This window comes from Sciurus carolinensis, unplaced genomic scaffold (genome assembly GCF_902686445.1).
Source record: "Sciurus carolinensis unplaced genomic scaffold, mSciCar1.2, whole genome shotgun sequence".
Classification (NCBI taxonomy): Eukaryota; Metazoa; Chordata; class Mammalia; order Rodentia; family Sciuridae; genus Sciurus; species Sciurus carolinensis.
In genome coordinates, this window is record NW_025920213.1 from 433863 (window position 1) to 457925 (window position 24063).

The 24063-nt window shown below is 42.2% G+C and overlaps 1 pseudogene; it reads left to right on the top strand.

Annotated features, from left to right (window-relative positions):
- The first annotated feature begins 290 nt into the window (after positions 1–290).
- LOC124975123 (dnaJ homolog subfamily B member 6-like) overlaps positions 291–24063 on the top strand; it is a 49114-nt pseudogene continuing 25341 nt past the window's right edge.

Here is a 24063-nt window from a genome sequence, read left to right on the forward strand (position 1 = left end):
AAGACATAAAAACTTAAATTTTTTCAATAAGGAGAAAAAAAAAGTCTACAGTATAACAGTCATATACTAATGAAACCTCCCAGTGTTCAGTAGCCTGATGCATGAGAGGTACCTGACAAAGAGCTTCAAGCCTCCAGCAGGGGTCTCAGGATGGGATTTGCCCCACCTAAAGATCAGAACTCCGGATTCCAGGATTTTCCAAGATGGCCGCTCTGGCTTCGAAATGTGTTGGCAAATGGGGAGCTGCAGCTCAGGGGTGGATGTGGTCAGCTGGAGGTCCTGGAGGCGGAATGCGGTTGGTCAGTCAGGGGTCCTGGAGGTCGGGTGTGTTTGGTGTGGTTGTGGGATCCTGGAGGCTGGGTGCAGTCGGTCTGGGGTCCTGGTGATAGGGTGCAGTCAGTTGGCCTGGGGGTCCTGGCGGCAGGGAGCAGTCAGTCGAGGTGAGGGCCCCAGAGGCAGGGAGTGATCGGTTGGGCTGAGAGATCCTGGAGATGGGGCTCAGTCAGTCTGGCCAGGGGTCCTATGGTGCCTGGCTGTTGTCTCAAAATGGCGGCAGCCACGTGTAATCAAACCTGCTGGTACTGTAACAGTGAACTTCCAGGCGACAGCAGGCCGCTGGTGCTCCACTGGTGGTTGGCGATCAGTTTGCTGACTGTTGTCGAATGATCTGGAGGTGAACCTCGTGCGTTGGGTGATGGATTGGTGTAAGGCAGGCGATGGACAGGCGAGAGGCAGGCAAATGGCGAATGATAGGCCTTTTTTTTTAATCAAGGCCCACCATGTTTTCTTCATCCATTAATCTGTTGTAATGTTTAATTTGAATTGTCAGCTTGATTGGTTTGAGATGTTGATGATTAAAAGGCTTGTGGGTGTGTCAGAGGGCCTGTCTGGGAATACTTGGAATGTGGGATGGTGAACTGAAGTGGAAACGCTGCCTAAGCTTGGGCAGCGCTGCCCAATAGGACTGAGGCTTGGATAGAATAAAAGCTGGGAGAACAAGGAAGCAGACCAGATGCAAGCCTCACTCTTCTTGAACGGGCTTGATTGCTGCTTCAATCATCTGAGGACTTCAGACTCTCACTTCCTCACTCTTCCAAAGTGGACTCTGCCAGTGATTCTCCAGGTAGTTTCCAGAAGCCTTGGTCTCAGACTAGGGTATCGCTGTTGATCCCTCTTGTTCTGGGACTTCCAACTCTTGGACTGTGCAGCTACTGGTTCTTCCAGCTCTGCAACCTGCAGCTGGCCATTGTGGACTATCCAGCTTCTGGTCAAGTAAGCCAACCTAATACATTCCCTCTTTACAATCATACTTCCTGTTGATTCTGTTCCTCCAGAGAACCCTGACGAATACACCTGTTGAAGGAGATCTGGCTTGTTTCCATAGCTTGGCTATCTTGAATTGAGGTAGTACAAACACTGATGTAGCTGCTTCACTGTAGTATGTTGATTTTAAGTCCTGTGAGTATAGAATGAGGAGTGGAATAACTAAGTCAAATGGTGGTTCTATTCCAGATTTTCTAAGAATTCTCCATACTTCAGCCCTTTTGAAAATATTTTAGTTTGAGACAGGTTTCACTAAGTTGCTTAGGGACTTGCTAAATTGCTGAAGCTGGCTTTACACTTGGGATCCTCCTGCCCAGGCTCCTGAGTCTGTGGTATGGCAGGCATGTATGAACATAAAATGGTGCATCTCCTGAGGAAACAGTTTAACTGTTATTCAAAAAGTTAGGCATAGAATTACCAGGGACCCAGCAATTGTACTTCCAGGTATTTATCCAAAAGAATTCAAAATAGGCTCTCAAACAAAAGTTTGTGTGCACGTGTGTGTAGCAGCATTATTCATAACAGCCAAAAGATGTACACAACCCAAACGACCCCAGCAGGTGAGTGGAATGTCAAATGGTGGCATGCTGTGTACCGTGGGACACTCAGCCCTAGAGAAAAACAAAGTCGGATGTAGGCTGCAATGTGGAGGTGCCCAGACAGCTGCTGGGTGGAGGGACAGGGGGAGCCTGTGATACCGCCGTTTACCGGTGACGAGTTCTGCTCCTTCTAATGTTGAAGTCTGAACACTAGAGAAGCAGCCAAGGCAAGCATATTAAGCAGGTTTTATTTAAAGGTAATAATACAGACTTCTCCCGGCAGGAAGAAGGGGGCCATGGCTGATGTTCTAAAGTTCCCAGAAGTGAGTGCACCCTACATCTTTTATAGGTTAAGGTCTCTTTTGTTCTCCATTTCTTTTCCCCTTAGCTGTCCTTCCTGCTAAGTGACTAGGCCTGGTTTTGCATTAAGTGAGAAGCCATGGGCAGGGGGAGGGCCAAGGTGATTCAGGTAGGCAAGGGCCCAGGGGGCATTAATTAGCAGCTCCTTGCTTGCAGTCCTTGATAAAGGCAGGTAAATTTGGTAATCAATGGGCTCTGGAGATCCTTGACATTTCATTCTTCCAGGGGCAGTCTCCAACTTCCAAAGGCAGATGGCTTCATGGCTTCATTTCCTCGAATTGTCCCGATTTCCTATTTCTACACTAACTACCTGTCCTTAATTCTGGCTTCATTCCCCCCTTTAGCTTTAGGAACTTCTAACTGCTGTAAAGAAAAGAAAGGGGGTGCCAATTGTTCTGGCTGCTTCAAAGCTGAAAGGGGACAGCGAGGGGCAAGCAGTTTGGAGTTCCTTTTTAAAAAATCGGGTCAATCGAGGGGTCCAAGGTAGAAGCCTGGTTGGGGAAGAGGAGGTTGTAAACTCATCTGGGGGTGGGTGCTTCTATGATGGAAGAACAAAAAGACATGAGTACTGAAATGAGATTAGTACAAAGTAAATGTTGCAGCATCTGGAGCATGCCACTGAGTATCATGAAAATGACAAGTCAGTCTCTCACTAGGAGGTGGAAGAACTGAGAAATTGTTCCCATAATGAGGCCTAGCAAAGTCTGGAGAGGACAAGGCATTTATTTGGGGACTTTAACATTGTCCAGTTTATCAGGAATGTAAACACAACATTTAACTCTTAATGTCATAGATGTCCCCAGAAAATACAGTTAAGCTACTTAATGTCATCTGATTTTTGTAAAATATCCCTTTTTGGTATAATCTGTGTTTAGTAGAGATCTCTATACTTCTGTTACTTAGGGCTAGATAATCATACGAGCAAACATAGATTAAGTCTACCTGTGTAGCTTAGGAAGGTCTGTAGGCCTTAAACTGACTAAAATCTTCTGACTCTGGCAGTTTCCCTTGATAGTTATCAGGCACATTTGCCTAAGAATCTTTCTTTTGTAGCTTCCACTCTTAATTTTAGTGGGCTAATACAAGTGTACATCTTAAGTTACATTTAACTATTATTTCTTTTAAATGCCCAAGAATGGCTATATTTTGGTTTTAACTGTTTTGCTGGGTGTCTAAGATCAAGCTGGTCAAATTGACCTGGTTCCTGTCTTGTTAAAGAGTCAGCTGAGTTCCCACGGGGCCACTTGTTGAGAACTTAAGAGCAACTTCTTAGCTCCACCAGTGCCATTGGTTAGGCAGGGTCTCCTTGATGAGGTGACTTCCTTCGGAAGCATTAAGGGATGTCTCCCTTTTTCCATGACCCTCCTCTGCAGCTGATGCACTGAGTGATTTTTCATCCTCTAGTCTCAACAATCTCCTTGATCAGGAGGTTGTGTGACCCAGAGTTGCAAAGCTCCTTAGAGAAGTTCTCTTGTTCGTGGGTTCAGGCTGACTGAGGGCAAAAGATCCAAATACCGGTCTATCTTGCCTTCTGTATTTAATTCCAATCTCTAAGTTTGATCTTAATCATCCAGCAAGCCAGTCTCACCAGTCATAAAGTAAGAGTACTGGGCTTTAACTTCAATGTCCATAACTTTACAGTTATTTACCCTTTTAGCTAACTGGAGTCTGCATTAGTACTGGAAGTTACCACTATCTGTTCTATAGGTGATGGCTTATTATCAAAAGTTACCTAGGTTGTGTGTTCTTGAAGCAGCTACTTCTGCAAAACAGTAACAGGTAACAGTTTTACAAAATGAAATTAGCAAGAGTAAAAATATATTTAGCTTGTATAATAGCTATCTTGAATTTTGACTGAGAACCACATTATATCCCCTATTTGAGATCACAGTACTTTTACAACAAGAACCAATCTTTTGACTATAACTCTAAATAAGCTGAAGTCTGACTTATTTTGGAGCCGTTCTATTATGCAGTAAGGTGGGAGGCAGAGCCTTATCTCAGGTAAGGTGGGGCTCTTTACAGATCTTAAGTGTTCTAATTCTGATGTTGATCTTTGCTTCTTCCTTAAATATCATTAAGTAGTTTACATATACTGTTTCCTGAGTCTATATAAACTTTATAATTAACACAATTTAACATTGTATCTAAAACATGAATCAAAGAAAGGCTGAGAGAGCTTTTAACTTTCCTTTTGTGTGATAAAGTGGCAAAATGTTTTCATGTTTCACAAAATTAACCTTTAAACAAGTCAGGCTCTAATGTTTAGAAATACATTTACATTTGAAATTCTTTATCTCAGTGTAAAAAGTAATGAATTTTACATATACCCTATTGATTACAGGTCCTATAATAGAACATTAAATGATAGAAATTATTCCCCAATAAAATTTACTCTTTATAAGTTTAAAATTACCATTATAGACAAGTTTAATCTGGAGAATAGCAGCTTGATAAATTCCCTGCATTAAAACTTGTATACCTGAAAAATATGAACACATTTAATATACAACTAGTGACCACTTCACAATTACCTTGACACTTTTATCTTACCAAATTTAGTTTTTAAAGAAAAATGTAGACTCTGTAACATAGTACAATACTCTAACAGTTGTTTAACCATAATTGTATACACCCCAATTTTTAAGACTAATTGTTCTAAAGAATAAAACTTAATAGACACAAAGTTAAGAGTAAATTAGTGTTTCTAAGAAATCCTTGCCATTTTACCATGTCATTTTACCATATAGATTAAACTTTGGTTTATATCAACACATTAGTATTTCACCTTAGGAAAAACCTTTAATAGCTCTAGCTGTCTCACATACATACAACCAACTTAGTTACACACAGACTTGTTGAAACTTGCCCTTTACTTACACATGGACTTTCTTAGCACTTATTTAGACCCTCATGTATTTCATCACACAAGCACTTTCTTACCCAGAAACATTTCCTTTTCCCTTTTACTAAATATATTTCCATACCCAGAACCTTTTATTTTCTCTTTCCTATTTGTTGACCCCTTTTTGTTCACATTCTGAAACAACTCTTATGAAATTTCTGAATTTAGATAAATTACTCTATTTTAATAAGATTAAATATTTTGTTGTTTATAGTACTCTAATTGAAACACAGTTGAAACTTTTGGGACCCTTTGTATATAGAATTGCACTTGTTAGGACATAACTCTTAGTAACCTTGTTTTTAGTTTAGTGATGACACAAAGCAAGTTTAAACCCTTTTATTTACCAACCTATGAAAACAATAATGTTTAAGTATGTTACCCCATGTAATTTAAGGAGTTAGGAGTACTTGATGTTATTTAACAATTAGCATTTTAACTTTGTAAATTAATCAGATGTCTCTACAAACACATTTGAGTAATCCCATACATGTTAACTCTAATTCACTTATTCTACAAAAACCAAGATATCAGACAAGTGTCCTGAACAGTATTTGTTGTCTCTTTCCTGTTGAAGAAAAGTCCTAGAAACAATTGATATTAGACATTTTATTAACATCAATATTTTATTAGCTTGACCACCTAGAGACTTGTGAGTTATTTTCAAAGACATTTTACTTTTATTAGTTTACCCAATTTTGAATTGAACCTTTTTAAATCACGTGAATTAAGAGTATCTGGATCCATTTTTAAATTTTAATTTTAGGAGCGCTCAGTTTTGATACAGACAAAACATGACATCAGATAGCACGACATACAAATAACACAAAATCAAAGGCCTTGTAACTTTATAGGTGAATCTCCATTGCAATGTAACAAATGTTCAAAAACTCTAGTTGAATAAAAAATAGAACTGATCAAAAAAATCACGAGCTCAAAAAAATATAGAATTAAAAAAAAACAAGAGTCCTGGAAAAATGATACAGTCATTAATTACTTCAGTAAAGCACCATAAAATTTACTTTCGCTGGAGTTTAGGTAAGGCTCTTTTTTACCTTTTTTTTTCCTTGGGTTTGAGACCGGTCTCCTACTGAGCCTTTAGGCTTCCTTTATTTACATTTCAATGCAAGCCTTGACTGAGATCTGGAAGGATCTAACAGGTTTTAACAGAAATCTTTTGCCTAGGGCATTTTAGCCATCTCATCAGGACAGGTTGGATGTCAAAGAAAATGATGAGACCTTATTTTCCATTATTTCTGAGAATGAAGCTACTTTGCTAAGTTCCTCACTGAGATATGCCATTGGTTATTGAGCTGCCTATGGCTGCTTATCCAGAATTTATTTTCCCCTTTGTGACAAACAGGTTAAATCTTGCTTCATAGGTAAGCTGAGGACAGGAGCTTGAAGTAAGGCCCCTTCCTGGGGCAGAATATTGGTCTATGGTGGCTATTTCCTGTAGTATTGAACCTGTTGATGATGTAATCAAGCTTTATTTTTTGAGATCTTTTAATTCCTAATAGCTAAGAAGTTTAGGAGTTCTGCAATGGCCTTTTGATAGTCCTCCTGGGTAGGGGCACATAAAGGATGTCATTTACTTACTGAACAATCACAGATGTTTTATCTCTGAATTTTGTTAAGTCCTTAGCTAAGGTTTGTCCAGAACAGGTGAGGGCCATCTAAATCCTGAGGCAATACTGTCTAGGTTAGTTGAGATACAGTATCTGGTTCCTCAAAGGCAAACAGAAATTGCTATTCAGAGTCTAGCATAAACAGGAAAAGCCATCTTTTAAATCTAACTTAGTAAAGCAAGCAGCAGTTGGAATCCAAGATAAAAGTGTATGGATTAAGAACTACAGGGTGGGGGAAATTACTGTTTCATTATTCTAAGGTTTTGGACTAGGCAGTTTGCTTTTTAACTCCTAAAATGGGTGAATTGCATGGACTATTGCAAGGCATTAAAAGTTTCTATCAGTTTGAATGATCTTTAATAAGTCCTTTTTCTTGCCTATATGTTCCCTTTTCTTTCTTTTTGATGTCTATTGAAAACGGAAGATGCAAGCTGGAGAAGATCATCTGAGGATTGATCAGGGCCACGTGCCAATTTTGTAATTTCCTCTAAATATTTGGGGCTGACTAAATGATAAATTTATACTTTAAAAGTAGGTGGCCCTTTATGGATTCAGGATTCAGAGTGGTGTGCTTTCTTATTGCCTTCCTAAGTCTCTCCATGAAAATAGCAGGACTTTCCTGAAGGCTGCATAATAGTGTTTTTTTTTTTTTTTATTGTAAACAAATGGGATACATGTTGTTTCTCTGTTTGTACATGGAGTAAAGGCATACCATTTGTGTAATCATAAATTTACATAGGTAATGTTGTTTGATTCTTTTCAAAGTATTCCATGAAATAGAAGAGGAGGGAACTCTCCCAAACTCATTCTATGAAGCCAATATCACCCTGATACCTAAGCTAGACAGAGACACATCGAGGAAAGAAAATTTTAGACCAATATCCTTAATGAACATCGATGCAAAAATTCTCAACAAAATTTTAGCAACTCACATACAAAAACATATTAAAAAGATAGTGCACCATGATCAAGTGGGTTTCATCCCAGGGATGCAAGGTTGGTTCAACATCAGGAAATCAATAAATGTAATTCACCATATCAATAGACTTAAAGTCAAGAATCACATGATTATTTCAATAGATGCAGAAAAAGCATTTGATAAAATACAGCTTCATGCTCAAAACACTAGAAAAAATAGGGATAGTGGGAACATTCCTTAACATTGTAAAGGCCATCTACGCTAAGCCCATGGCTAATATCATTCTAAATGGTGAAAAACTGAAAGCATTCCCCCTAAAATCTGGAACAAGGCAGGGATGCCTTCTTTCACCACTCCTATTCAATATTGTCCTTGAAATTCTAGCCAGAGCAATTAGACAGACCAAAGAAATTAAAGGGATACAAATAGGAAAAGAAGAACTCAAACTATCCCTATTTGCTGATGATATGATTATATACTTAGAGGAACCAGGAAATTCCACCAGAAAACTCTTAGAACTCATAAGTGAATTTAGTAAAGTAGCGGGATATAAGATCAATGCTCATAAATCTAATGCATTTTTATACATAAGTGATGAATCTTCAGAAAGAGAAGTTAGGAAAACTACCCCATACACAATAGCCTCAAAAAAAATAAAATACTTGGGAATCAATTTCACAAAAGAGGTGAAAGACCTCTACAATGAGAACTACAGAACACTAAAGAAAGAAATTCAAGAAAACCTTAGAAGATGGAAAGATCTCCCATGTTCCTGGATAGGCAGAATTAATATTGTCAAAATGGCCATACTACCAAAAGTGCTATACAGATTCAATGCAATTCCAATTAAAATTCCAATGACGTACCTTACAGAAATAGAACAAGCAATCATGAAATTCATCTGGAAGAATAAGAAACCCAGAATAGCTAAAGTAATCCTTCGCAGGAAAAATGAAGTAGGGGGTATTGCAATACCAGAACTTCAACTATACTACAAAGCAATAGTAACAAAAACGGCATGGTATTGGTACCAAAATAGACAGGTAGATCAATGGTACAGAATAGAGGACATGGACACAAACCCAAATAAATACAATTTTCTCATACTAGATAAAGGGGCCAAAAATATGCAATGGAGAAAAGATAGCCTCTTCAACAAATGGTGCTGGGAGAATTGGAAATCCATATGCAACAGAATGAAACTAAACCCATATCTCTCACCGTGCACAAAACTAAACTCAAAATGGATTAAGGACCTCGGAATCAGACCAGAGACCCTGCATCTTATAGAAGAAAAAGTAGGTCCAGATCTTCAACATGTCGGCTTAGGACCAGACTTCCTCAACAGGACTCCCATAGCAAAAGAAATAAAAGCAAGAATCAACAACATAATAGTTTTTTTAGGCATCCTACTCATTATTTGAATCCCAGTTAGGATGGTTTCTGGGAACTGCCTGTTCTCTAGATGGTTAATAGCATAATTTTCCAGGTGAAGTCAAATACTTGGCATAAGTTTTGAAACATCTCAATATTTATTAGGATCCTCCAAAAGCCTCCTTAAATTTATTTTTGTCTGTCTTAAGTTGGGAGGGTTCCCTCGATTTTCCTCCCTTAGTGGGCGATTCCTTAAGGCTTTCTCCTCTTATGGTAGAGATTATTGCTGTCAAGCATGGTAACATATGAAAGGCAGTTTTCTTGATCATTTGCAATTTAGCAGTATGCAGGCCAGTGGTGAACCTGGCAATACTGTTGAGAGAGAAGCTCCCTTCTGAGTTAGAAGTATTAGGGACGTCTCCCTAACTGAGCTTCCTTACGGTCCAGAAAAACCCGTCTCTCACTACCTGGCTTTGCCAAAGTTATTTCTGGCCTTCTTCGGCAAAGTGTGCTAGAGACCCTGGGAGGATTCAGACTTAAGGGCATTACTGCTTTCCTCCTGCCACTATAAACTCCTCATTATGAAAAACGATGACAAAGGTAAAAAGTGTGCCTTTTGCCTATCCTTTTTGCCCTGTAGACTAAAGGAATCTCTGGAGGGTGGGGGACATCTATTGGTTATTAGGCGTATAACGCCCTTTGCTTGGAGGGTCTCATGGGAGGGGTTTTTAAATGCCTCCCTCTTGCAGCTTAAAGAGAACACAGTGAGCACATTTAAGCACAGGAACAGTAATGGGGAGACTCTAGTGTCTAGACTAGTGAAGGCTAACTATGCGAACAAAGGGAACCTGGGCATTTTCATACTAATCATCCCAGGCCTTAATCCTATAGCTTGAATTCCTAATGTCTGACCACAAGGGAAGGGGAGCATCCAGGAGGGAGTGATGTGTGGGAGTGTTGTGCACTGTGCGGCCCATACGGAGGCAAAGGTGATTGGCGCTTTCCCTCAGTGCCATTGTCTACCGATCACCCTGGATACCCCTCAGGGCGGTCGGGAGGGGGAGGCCGGAGAAGGACCTTTGGGGTCCACCCGAGAGTAGCCCGGGCTGAGAACCCCGCAGTTGTTCCAACCCTTCCTCCACCTCCACGCATCCTGGGCAGATCAGGACTAGGGACACTGTGTACTCGCGGCAATTGCGCTCTGGGCCCGGACAGAAAAGTAGGAAACGGCTTCAGCAGAGTCCTACAGAGGCCTACAGAGCAGGTGATTGGAAACCTGCCTGGGCCGGGAAACCTCTCACCCGAGTCTTAAGAATGGCGGCTGCACTAATTGCATTTAAGTAGCCGACGGGTGCCCATTTTGCCCTCCAAAAATAAAGAGACAGAAAGATGCACCTCAAAGAGATGTGGGGTGCGTGGAGAGAGAAGCTTATTTACCTTGGCGTAAATCTCGGTGGGACCTCCAAATCTGATACCGCCGTTTACCGGTGACGAGTTCTGCTCCTTCTAATGTTGAAGATTGAACACTAGAGAAGCAGCCAAGGCAAGCATATTAAGCAGGTTTTATTTAAAGGTAATAATACAGACTTCTCCCGGCAGGAAGAAGGGGGCCATGGCTGAAGTTCTAAAGTCCCCAGAAGTGAGCGCACCCTACATCTTTTATAGGTTAAGGTCTCTTTTGTTCTCTATTTCTTTTCCCCTTAGCTCTCCTTCCTGCTAAGTGACTAGGCCTGGTTTTTGCATTGTGAGAAGCCATGGGCAGGGGGAGGGCCAAGGTGATTCAGGCAGGTAAGTGTCCAGGGGGCATTAATTAGCAGCTCCTTGCTTGCAGTCCTTGATAAAGGCAGGTAAATTTGGAAATCAATGGGCTCTGGAGATCCTTGACATTCCATTCTTCCAGGGGCAGTCTCCAACTTCCAGAGGCAGATGGCTTCAAGGCTTCATTTCCTGGATTTGACCGAGCCCCCATTTCTACACTAACTGCCTGTCCTTAATTCTGGCTTCACCTGCGTGATTCCGGGATGTGCAGCGTCTGGCCAGGTAAGTCCAAGGCACACACCAGGCGACTGGCTGCCCGGGTTCAGGGAAGGACACACAGGGTGTGCCTGGTGCCCAGTGATGGAAACATCTGGAAGTGTGACGGAGCAGCACTGAGTGCGTCAAACGCCACAGAACAGGTCACTTCGAAGTGGCTGAGGGCATGTTGCAGGGTTTTTTGTTTTGTTTTGTTTTGGGTACTGAGGACTGAACTCTGAGGTGCTTGACCACTGAGCCACATCCCCTGTGGAGAGCAGCGACAGAGGGTGGGAGGGCAGTGGCTGAGACTGGGGGTCTCTGATGCCCTCATGCTGTGGCCTGCCGGGTGCCTGGGAGCGTTCCTGTGAGGGCACAGGACGCTCAGCTGCTGCCCTGCAGGAGGAGGCTCTGCAGGAGTCCCGTCAGCGCTGACCTTGATCCGGGCACGCAGCTCCGGGAATGGAGGACTTCTCATGCTGGACAGCCTCAGTGTTTCACCAGCTCAGCTTCCCCTGTTCCACTGCTGTGCAGTGACTTTTGACAAGGACTTTCCCGAGAGCTGCACAGAGCTCCTAACATCGCACTTTGCAATTGTGGATAGCAGCTGCGGAAATGCTGCGCGTGTGTTCCAGTCTCTCTAAGTGCTAGAGATGTTGAACTTTTTTCATATATTTGTAGATCAATTATGTATCTTCTTCTGTAAAGTGTCTGTTCAGTTCCTCTTTTAAAAAGCAAATTCCTAATCTATGAGGATGAAGACTTTGAACAGGGTCTTTGGCATGGAACATGCTTACAAAAACAGGTAAGAAAAAACTGCTCTTTTCATGAACATTGGATACATTTCAAGAGGAGGCAGTCAAGCTCCTAGGACAGTTGTTTACAGTTCAAAAGACAGAGACCCATATTTAATTAAGCTTCCAAAGAGGGGCTGAGAAAAAATTTAAAAAGAAAAACTGATGCTTTTCCCCAGACACGAGTAAAATATTAATGTACTGTTGTAAACCAAAATTTAATCATCTATATATTAAAGCAATAAGGATTTCTTAAAACATTTGCTCTTACTTATCAAGATAATTTATTATGTCTTTGAAGTTTACAAAACCATTTTTAAACTCTGGTTAAAATAACTGTTATTTTAGAGTATAACATTACATTCCAGATTCTGAATTTTCCTTCAAAAGTTAAACTTGGTTAATATAAGCACATGAGTGTAATTATGGTACTGTTAATTGGTTTCTTTGTATTCTAAGAGTATTCATATGAAGTATTTTGAATATAAGGTTTAGGAGAACATTATAAAGCTGGTGTTCTTGTAACAGTGCTCTATTATAAAAATAACAAATTTAGTTAAAATTTATGTAATTTAATATTTTGTAATCAGATAGAAATAATCCATCATAGTTTAAAAAGTTTGTGTTACTCTTTATACTGAGAGGTAAACTTGTATTTCTAAAAGACAATAAGGAAAGCCTGATTTATTTAAAGATTGGTAATATGGGATGTAAACACATTTTGCCATTTTCACACAAATGAGGATTAAAACTCTCTTGACTTGTTTCATTCATATTTCAGATGCAATGTTAAATTTTGTTAACTGATTTATATAGACTCAAAAATGACTTATAAAACTATAAAATAATATTTAAGAGAGATTAAGCTAGTTTCAGAAATAAACTTAAAACCTAAACCTTACCTAAGATTTATCAAAAAGCCACCTCACCTGAGTTAAGACTCTGACTCTCACCTTATTCCATGTTAATATAAACACTCAAGTTCATTTAAAGTTAAGTTCAAAAGAGAGATTTTTGTTATAAAAATTACAATAATCTTAAAACGAATAAGAAACAATATATAGCTAAATAAATGTTTGGGATTACAAAAAATCATGTGCATTGGCTCATAGCTGTTGTGCAATCTAAATATATTTTTACTCTTGTTAAATTTCACTTTGTATTTTCCTTGAAAATGTTGTGACTGTTGTCGGTGCCTAGGAGAGCTACAAAAGGCCTCTCCTTTTTATATTTGGACAGTCTAATTGTAGGACATTTCATCCATCCACAAAACTTACAGATTTATGTTTTACATATTTTCAATAATATTCATAAGTTATTGGAAGATTTTTGACTGATGGGAGCTTGATTTGCAATTATCTACTGCAGATTTGAGCCCTTTATTTGATATATTGTGTGGGAATCCTCTCCGGCCTCTCCTCAACAGCTTCCTGCAGAAGCAAGGGTTGCCTTAATGAACGTTGAAGCTGCTATCAAGATGGCAGAACTTACTAAAATCAATTTACAGGAACCTATTCATGTTTTGATATTTCCTACTTCTCATACCCCTACAAGGGCCATAAGGCAGGCTTCAAATTTATTAAATGGCTTCATCTTGCTCTTTGTCCTCCAAAATCTTTAACCCCATTTCATAATTTTGTTGCTCAACTTATTATTGAAAACGGAAGCTGAGCCTTCTTTCATTGTGGTGTCTTTTTCAGTCTAAAACAACATCAACTTCAACAATGCCTACTTGCCTGGCAGGTGACTTTTACTAATATTTTAGCCAGTAAAAAAAATCAGTCAAGTTATTTACCACTCTTTGGCTGCTTTTGCAGTGCTGGACCATCCATACAAATAAAAACTGATAATAATGCTCCAGATCATACTAGTTCACTTTTAAAGATTTCTGTATCAATAGTGTATTGAACATCAAACTGGCATTCCTTATAATCCTCAAGGCCAGGCCACTAGAGCAAGCTCATCTATCTCTAAAGTTACTATTACAAAAACAAAAAGGAGGAAATAGAACCCCACAAAATGGTTTAATTATGCTCTTTTCATCTTAAATGTTTTGAACTGTGATGCTGAGGGTCGCACTGCAACTGAGCAGCATGTGGCTCACATAACCATGGGCTTGACAAGTATTATATGGTGGAAAGACTTACAAACAGGACAGTGTAATGGACCAGGTCCAGAGATGATGTGGAATAGAGGTCATGCTTGTATCTTTCCAGGAATCTCAGCTCATCCTATTTGGGCACCCAAACATGTTATTAGCCATCGCCATGGAAGACCTCCAACCACAGTCCAAATGACTGAAGCTCACACCAGAAGTGTTGATTCTGACACCCACCAAGAATGAGATGTTGGGAAAGAAGAGAAGGAGAAGTTGATGAACCCAAAAGGCTGGTCTGCCAACAAGAAAACAACTGAAGAATCTGATGCACCAGACTAAACAGATGATAAATCAACAGGGAAATATTAAATCTTCTGCCACGATGCTTGTGGCCATGCTGGCTTTATTAAACTGTCAGGTAAGTAAAGTTCACGGGGAAACTTATGGCCTTCCTTTCCAGATCCACCTTTAGTACACCCAGTTATGTGGACTGGAGACTCTATTCCAATATTTACTAACAATATACACATGATTTCAGACAAATTATTACACTTGCCCATTCAACTGGATTTAATTATACTGGATACAGTGGGAGTCCTCCTATATGTTGGGCCCACAATGACAATGCTGGATCTTTAAAAGTGACCCCAGAAGATAAGACAGTATATGGGGAGCCAAGGAAACCAAACTCACTGGCCCTTGGGATGTAACTAAATGTATTCAAACAGTTATATAAATGGAATTTCCTGATGAAATAACTGTGTTTCCCACAGAACACCCACAAATGCCTTACTGTCCTAATTATACTTCTACAGAATTGGATGTCTTTCCTAAATGGATGGAGTGTGCCAGAACTTGGCTAGTACATCATAATGTCTGTGGCAGTAATGAATCCATTTTGGGTTGGTCTCACCAAGTTGGTGAGATGCACTTCTACCAAAACCCTATGACCCCTGGAGGATTCATAAGTAATGTTCTGACCCTCAGTGCTGGTGGCACACAAAGAGACCGTTGGTGTTTGATAGCCACCCTGGAAGTCATTAACTGTGCTGGTACTCCCTTACCTAACCTTGTGAATAGGGCTGTAGAGTGGCTCCTGGTTACGGCTTGTGAGCCTGTGTGCAATCCCTTTATGTTTTAATTACAGGTAATATCAAAGTAAACAGGATAAGAGTATCGCGGAACTTGTCATAACTAATTTGACTAGTTGCATTACTAGGTATAATAGAGGATGAGGAACACTTGTGTTAAGACAACCTTCTTTTGTTATGACTCCAGCTAATATTTCAGAGCCCTGGCTTTCTGATACTGGAGTTCAAGTGCTCTGCTCTCTGATGGAGATGCAGATCTAAAAAGTTACATCAGCAATCTTAATTTATATATGTCTCATTATCAGGTTAAAGACTATGCAACCATTATTCTTTGTATTCAGGAAAGTTACAGAAATTAGGACATCTGTACAGCTTTTCTGCAGTTGCAATCCACAGTTGCAAAGTGCAATGTTAGGAGCTTTGTGTAGCTCTCAAGAAAGTCTATTGTTAAAAGCTACCGTAAAGCAGGCAAGAACAGAAGCAGAGCTGGTGAAACATTGAGGTTGTCCAGCATGAGAAGTCCTCTGTTCCCAGGAGCTGTGTGCCTGAGCTCAAGGTCCGAGCTGACAGGACTCCTGCACAGCCTCCTCCTGCAGGACACTGCCACAGCAGCTGAGCGTCCTGTGCCCTCACAGGAACATTCCCAGGCACCGGGCCTGCCACAGCTATGAGGTCACCAGAGACCCCCAATCTCAGTCACTGCTCTTCCATCCTCTCTCACAGTTCTCCACAGCTTAGGGCCTTGCTAAGTAGCTGATGCTGGCTTTGAACTCTCGATCCTCCTGCTTCAGTCTCCGGAGTCACTGGGATGACAAGTGTGTGCCACTGCACCCTCCTCCTCCTCCTCTCCCCTCCTCCTCCTCCCCCCGCCCCTCCTCCTTCTCTTCTTCTTCTTCTTCTTCTTCTTCTTTCTTTTTCTTCTTCCTGGTGTAAACGATAAAGATCGCCATTCCCTTCATGTTGAAGTCTGCGATTTGCTTTGCTCAATGCTCTCCGGGGCTGCAGGACACCGCTGCTCTCTTTCTGGAGCACGGCCTCCTGCTGAGCGCAGTGAGCCCTGCACCCTGGGCAGTCCTGCTCTCCCTGCCCGCAGCCCCTGGACACTTTAATCCACTCTCTATCTCTGTGGCTTTGTCTGTTCTGGACAGGTCACGTAAATGGAAGTAAGTAGTTTGTGGAGTTTTGTGGCTTCTGGCACTCGGCATGTTTTAATGCCTAGTTTTTTCATGCCAGGTGGAACCAGGGCCCTCAGGTGCTAGGCGAGCGCTCTGTCCTGAGCTATGATCAATATTAGCAGCACCCAGTACAGACAATATGCAGCCCTAAACCAAATAGCCCCTAGGAAGATATTAACAATATCGTCATAATAAACAGAGAGGATGAGTTCAATTATTATCTACAGCACAACAAATAGATCTGCAATGAGGTCTACAATTTCTAATGGTGGACAAAGAGGATGGGAGAGGTGTAGAATGTAACCATTAATGGGATTAACAAAAAGAGTATATAGAAGTACTAGATCGTAGGAAGAGTGAAAGTGGGATCAAAAGAAGTTGATTGTTAGCATGAGAAAAGGGAGAAAGAGACTCTGAGGAAACAGGTAAACAAAAGGAAGATAGAGTGAGAAAAATAAAGAAATAAAAACTTAAAGTTTTTCAAAAAGGAGAAACAAAAATCTACACTACAACAGTCATACACTATTTAAACCTCCATCCTCAGTAGCCTGATGCACGAGAGATACCTGACAATGAGCTTCCAGTCTCAAGCAGGCGTCTCAGGATGGGATTGGCCCCACCTACAGATGGCAGCTTCTGCTTCCAGGATAATCTAAGATGGCTACACTGGCTTCCAAACGTGTTGGCAAATGGGGAACTGCAGTGCAGGCATGGTCGCAGAGACCATGTGGGGTGCAGTCAGTCATGCCAGGGGTCCTGGAGGCAGGGCATTGTCCTGGAGGTTGGGTGCGGTTTGTCAGGCCAGGGATCCTGCAGGTCCTGGCTGTTGTCCCAAAATGGCGGCAACCACATGTAACCAAATTTGCGGGTACTGTGACAGTGGACTTCCAGGCAACAGCAGGCCAGTGGTGATCTGCTGGCAGTCTGCATGCAGTCTGCAGAGTTTTGGTGGACGATTGGCAGGTGGACTTAAGCTGGTGGGTGATGGGTGGGTGAAAGGCAGGCAATGGGCAGGCAAGAGGCAGGCAAATGGGGAAACGTCAGACGATAGGCAGCAGTCAGTGAGTGATCTGCACTCAAAAAGTAGTGCATTTGCTGGTAGATTGCAGGTGATTGGGTGGACAAATGGGGTAAAAAGCAGGGGATCAATGAGCAGCAAGACTGCCCCACAGAGAAACAGATTTTCCTTTATTGAAACCCCAGTTATGCAGTGACAAAGAACTCAGACTCCGTCTAGTCCACCATCTTGATCTCTCAACCTGAAGCTTTTCTGGCCCACCTGGATCCAGATACCTACTCCCTCCAGCACTTAACCACGGCCTCCTCAGTCTTCTTGGTGTCACTGCCTGTTTTGGATGCCAACCTCTCCGGACAGTACGGTCAGTGGGGCAGTGGGGCTACCAGGAGGTGCACTGAGGCTTCTTCCCAGGGCCTGCCCAGAACCTGGAGGCTGAGGTTCCAGCCATCAGCAGGCAGCAGTTCAGATGCTGAGCATGAACTCAGGATGCAGACACTCTGGACTGGTTCTCTCTGTCCACAGCTCTGTCCTCCCTCACCTCTGGGTTTCACTGAGTCACTTCCTAGCACCGAAACTGAAACCAAAGTTGTCTCAGCAGGATGCCATAACTGTTGTGGGCCCACTGCGTGATCAGGCCCACTGCGTGATCAGGAACATCTCTTCAAATCACCAAAGTTGTCTCAGCAGGATGCCATAACTGTTGTGGGCCCACTGCGTGATCAGGCCCACTGCGTGATTAGGAACATCTCTTCAAATCACCAAAGTTGTCTCAGCAGGATGCCATAACTGTTGTGGGCCCACTGCGTGATCAGGCCCACTGCGTGATCAGGAACATCTCTTCAAATCACCAAAGTTGTCTCAGCAGGATGCCATAACTGTTGTGGGCCTACTGCGTGATCAGGAACATCTCTTCAAATCACCAAAGTTGTCTCAGCAGGATGCCATAACTGTTGCAGGCCCACTGCGTGAGCAGGAACATCTCTTCAAATCACCAAAGTTGTCTCAGCAGGATGCCATAACTGTTGCGGGCCTACTGCGTGATCAGACCCACTGCGTGATCAGGAACATCTCTTCAAATCACCAAAGTTGTCTCAGCAGAATGCCATAACTGTTGTGGGCCTACTGTGTGATCAGGAACATCTCTTCAAATCACCAAAGTTGTCTCAGCAGGATGCCATAACTGTTGTGGGCCTACTGCGTGATCAGGAACATCTCTTCAAATCACCAAAGTTGTCTCAGCAGGATGCCATAACTGTTGCAGGCCTACTGCGTGAGCAGGCCCACTGCGTGATCAGGAACATCTCTTCAAATCACTGTGCCTGAGGGGCCCGTGGGTGCGTCAGGATTCAGTGCAAATACCTCTCCCCGCTGTTTTCAAGAGGTGTGACCTCAGAGATCACGCACTGCACGTTGATGACTCAGAAGACAAGGTTTGAAAGGGCCTGAGTGAGCACTGCCACGTCTCTGCCAGAATCGGTGACCGACTGGTCAAACCCAACAAAACTGAAGGGCTCATAACAAGAAAGTCTCCTGTGCTGTGTGGCACCACCTAATCATTCTGGAAGGTAAGAACACTGAGGTCTGCTTGCCTCTCTTTCCCAGCAGTAGGGAGACCCACACCTCTTGCTGAGCTCCTGGTGTCTGAGCACAACACCTGCTTCTTCTGGGCATGGCACTTGGTACTTTTATTGGCCACCCTCCCAAATGGCAAGATTTCAGGGGGTCACAGCACATCGGGCTTCCTGGGAAGTTGTACACTGTGGCTACTAACTGCTTTGGCAGTCTACACCCCTCAGCAGCACTGAGCCGCAAGTCTCCATGAGTGAGGGTCTTGTTGAGAGGCAACCTTCTCCGGGGAGCGAGTGGCACTCCGTGTCTTTCTGGCGTGAACACCAGGTCCATCTCTTTAGAAAACTGTTTTCAGGTTGCTGTAGAGCTCTTCTTATGGTTGAATGTCTGAGTTTTACAGGCCTTTGACTCTCCGCCGTGAGATTCCTATTATTAGGTAGCCCAACTCGGATTCTGTGATTGACAGTGTGAGAAATAAGAACAAACCTGGCCTGGCCCCACAAGCACCATGCCAATGAAGAGTGGCATCTTTACGCTGAAAAATGTACCGCCCTTCTGCCATATTAGTGATTTCGTTCCAGGGTTGGGCCTTCTGGGAAATTGAGGCAGCGAATGTCCCTCTTCAAACACCGATTCTTGTAACCAAATCAGAACTGTTTCAGACATGTAGCTCAGAATGACAGGCATATGTATTAGGAGGGATAAGAAAGGGGGAAAGGGGCACTCTCAAGAGAGTGGGTCTTTTCTGAAAGTAGATGGACAGCATTCCTCTTATTTCTGCCCTCCGGTTTTTTTGATTTTGTTTTTGGTGCTGGGGATCGAACCCAGGGCCTTGTGCTTACAAGGCAAGCACTCTACCGACTGACTGTGCTTACAAGGCAAGCACTCTACCGACTGACTGTGCTTACAAGGCAAGCACTCTACCGACTGACTGTGCATACAAGGCAAGCTCTCTACCGACTGACTGTGCTTACGAGGCAAGCACTCTACCGACTGACTGTGCTTACAAGGCAAGCACTCTACCAGCCCTGCCCTCCGGTTTTATTGGGTGCCCCACAGAAGTTTCCAGAGAGTCCCACTCAGAGTCATCTCTTGACCTTTGACTGACAGCAGGACTTTCAAGTCCCCACTGCCATGGCTACTCTAGGCACTTTGGCACATGCTGACTGGCTATAATCAAATCCTGTTCTTACAGGGAATCATCCTCCTTTCCCTGAGTTCTGGGATCTGATCTGTGTAATGGCTACAAAAGTCCTCCCACTTCTGGGTAACTTGTGTTCTTCTCATTGCCATTATTTCAGGCCTGCCTTTCCCCAGCAGATAACAGGTATTTTGCTGAGGAATATAACCTATTCTCTCCACTTAAGCCAGGCAGACTGCAGATAAAGAGCTTCTTTTAAAAAAGCACATGGGGGTCAGCGTCTATAACGTGGTCCCATGTTATAGAATTATTCCCTTAACTTTGTGTTCCCACCACTTGCATCTGCCTGCCCCTTATCATCCTCTCCTCCAGGGATTTGGTCCCTACACTCTTTAAGAGTATTGTGTATCGACTCGTTCTGGCTCCCTTCTGCTGAGAACGGTGCAATTGTGGGGGCCAGTGACCTGAAGTCCTTGTTCTCCAGCTGATGGGGCAGGGAGAGTTATGGGTATTCAGCATCGGGATGTTGAGCGGTCCATGATAACAGGTGCTGAGCGACTGCATGTGGTGCACACCGGGCAGAGGTCATGATAGGACAGGAACAAACAAGACAGCAAAGCATTACTTTTTTGTAAACAATTATGACGTAAGCAACTAGTATTTCAGACAGTCTCTGAAACCATGAAGAAAATAACTCATTCCAGCTTAAGGTAGGGTACAACATGCCATTGATTTTTGATGGAAGCCATTAAAGTTTTAGAAACAGTAAAGTTGTTAGAAACACATACACATTTAGTTTTTATAATGCCACAGATGTCCTCATGTGCTATGGTTAAGATATCTAATGCCACCTGATTTCTTTCTTATTGGTGTACGCTGTTTAGTTCAGAGATCTCTTTAACTGTGTCACTTAGGGGTCTTTGGGTAAAGTCAGGGCTTCCACATGCCACATTACATCATTTATTCAATCTAAGGGATATATATTGGGGTTAGATAACCACACCAATGGAAAATAGGTCAAGTTTACCTATGTGGGAGGGTGGGACGATTTCTACATCTGTGAAATCAGGTTTAAATGGACTCAGGATACAACTGTGACTCTGGCAGTCTTCTGTGGTCTTCTCAGGCACTCCTGTATGAGAACCCTTTCTTTATACCCTCCTGTCCTATCCTTACTTTTGGTAGGCTAACGTAAGTATATATCTCAAGTCACATTAAAAGAGTAATTGTCTTTCCTTTTAAATGTCTATGTATGACTTTTCTTTGGTTATGCTTTCCTGCCAGGGGTTTAAGACCGAGTTAGTCGGCATTGACCTTGTTCATATCTACTTTAAGATTCAGCTGAGATTCCTCAAGGGTCACTCTTGGGAACTTGGGAGAAGCTTCTTGGCTCCTTTGGTCTTGTTCTACTAGTTGTGCCATCTGACAGGTTGGCGGGCCTTGAGACCACACATGACTTTGTTTGGAAGCATCACAGAGAAGTCCCACACAAATGATCCTCCTCTTTTCAGACTGTACATTGGTTGGCTTCCTGTTCCCTAGGGTCCTCATGAACCCCTGATCCAAAGGTTGGGTGACTCATCAGAGTTGCAGAGTTCTAAGAGAGGTACTGTCATTCCATGGGTCTTGACTCACCTTGGAGGGAAAGGACCAAAATATTGACTGCTCTTTCCTTACTCCTTTACTTCCTTGGCTTTGGTCTCCAAGTTTTTGTTTTAAACATCCAGCACAACAGTTTCACCAGTCTTGAAGTGGGAGTAATGGGTTTTAATTTTAATGTTAATGATTGTATAATTGCCCTTCCATTTAATTAGGGTTAATATTAGTGCTGGGAGTAAAAATCAAATCCTGTTTGTTCTGTGGGTGTTGGTTTATTGTCTTTAATCAACTCAGGCTGTTTTATTAGAGTAGTGCTTCTGTAAAACACTAATAGGCAACAGTTAAAAAGTTTTACAAGGAAAATACAAGACAAAATTAACAAGAGAAAAATCAATACTTGGTTAACATAATGGTTTTGAACCAAGAAGCATAATGTCTATAATAACAGTAATATAGGGAGGAAAGATGGCAGACTAGAGGGAGGTTGCTTTCCTTTTCACGCCAAAATTCAGGTTTCAAGTAGAGGAAAATCTGTTTCTCTGTGGGGCAGTCTTTGCTGCCCATAGATCCCCTGTTGTTTACCCCATTTATCCACCCAATCATCTGGAGTCTGCCAGCATATGGACTACTTTTTGAGTGCAGATCACTCACTGACTGCTGCCTATCATCCACCATTTTCCTGTTTGCCTGCCTCTTGCCTGCCCATTGCCTGCCTTTCACCCACCCATCACCCATCACCTAAAGTCCACCTGCCAATCATCCACCGAAACCCTGCAGACTGCATGCAGACTGCCAGCAGATCACCACTGGCCTGCTGTTGCCTGGAAGTCCACTGTCACAGTACCCGCAAATTTGGTTACACGTGGTTGCCGCCATTTTGGGACAACAGCCAGGACCTGCAGGATCCCTGGCCTGACAAACCGCACCCAACCTCCAGGACAATGCCCTGCCTCCAGGACCCCTGGCATGACTGACTGCACCCCACATGGTCTCTGCGACCATGCCTGCACTGCAGTTCCCCATTTGCCAACACGTTTGGAAGCCAGTGTAGCCATCTTAGATTATCCTGGAAGCAGAAGCTGCCATCTGTAGGTGGGGCCAATCCCATCCTGAGACGCCTGCTTGAGACTGGAAGCTCATTGTCAGGTATCTCTCGTGCATCAGGCTACTGAGGATGGAGGTTTAAATAGTGTATGACTGTTGTAGTGTAGATTTTTGTTTCTCCTTTTTGAAAAATTTATAATTTTTATTTCTATATTTTTCTCACTCTATTTTCCTTTTGTTTACCTATTTCCTCAGAGTCTCTTTCTCCCTTTTCTCATGCTAACAACCAACTTCTTTTGATTCCGCTTTTACTCTTCCTATATACTCTTTTTGTTAATCCCATTAATGGTTACATTCTACACCCCTCCCATCCTCTTTGTCCACCATTAGAAATTGTAGACCTCATTGCAGATCTATTTGTTATGCTATAGATAATAATTGAACTCATCCTTTCTGTTTATTATGACAATATTGTTAATATCTTCCTAGGGGCTATGTGGTTTAGGGCTGCATATTGTCTGTACTGGGTGCTGCTAATATTGATCTCCCCCTTAAAGAAGGGGTTTTGGAAAACTGCAGGGTCACTATAAGCCTACAGGGGGGGAACTGCAATACCCCAAATCTGCACTACTAAAGGGGAAGATACATGAACAACATGAAAAAACAAGGGAAGAAAGTTTTCCAAACAAACCAAGATGCTATATTAATAGAATCCAAAGACAGCATAGTAGAAGAAATGTTACAAAAGGAGTTCAGAATACACTTAATTAAAATGATTCATGAAGCAAAGGGTGAGATAAGAGAGCAAATGCAGACAATGAATGATCACTCCAATAAACAGTTGAAAGAGCAACTGCAGGAAGCAAAAGATTATTTCAACAAAGAGATAGAGATTCTCAAAAGAAAAAAAAATCCAAACAGAAATCCTTGAAATGAAGGAAAGAATAAACCAAATAAAAAACTCAATGGAAAGCATCACCAACTGAGTAGATCACTTGGAAGACAGAGCCTCAGACAATGAAGACAAAATATTTAATCTTGAAAACAAAGTTGACCAAACAGAGAAGATGATAAGAAATCATGAACAGAACCTTCAAGAACTATTGGATATCATGAAAAGACCAAATTTAAGAATTATGGGGATTGAGGAGGGCACAGAGATACAAACCAAAGGAGTGAACAACCTATTCAATGAAATAATATTAGGAAATTTCCCAAACCTGAAGAATGAAATGGAACTACAACTACAAAAGGCTTACAGAACACCAAATACACACAAAATTAGAACATTCTCAGCAAAATATTCCATGAGGAGGAAATGAGAAACAACAATGTAGGTCAGCAAAGGGAGGAACTATCCTAATGGAAAAACCAATCAAAGGAGAAACCAAGTCAAGTTATAAAACCAAAAATAAGCTACAATGACTGGGAATGCAAATCATGTCTGAATCATAACCCTGAATGTTAATGACC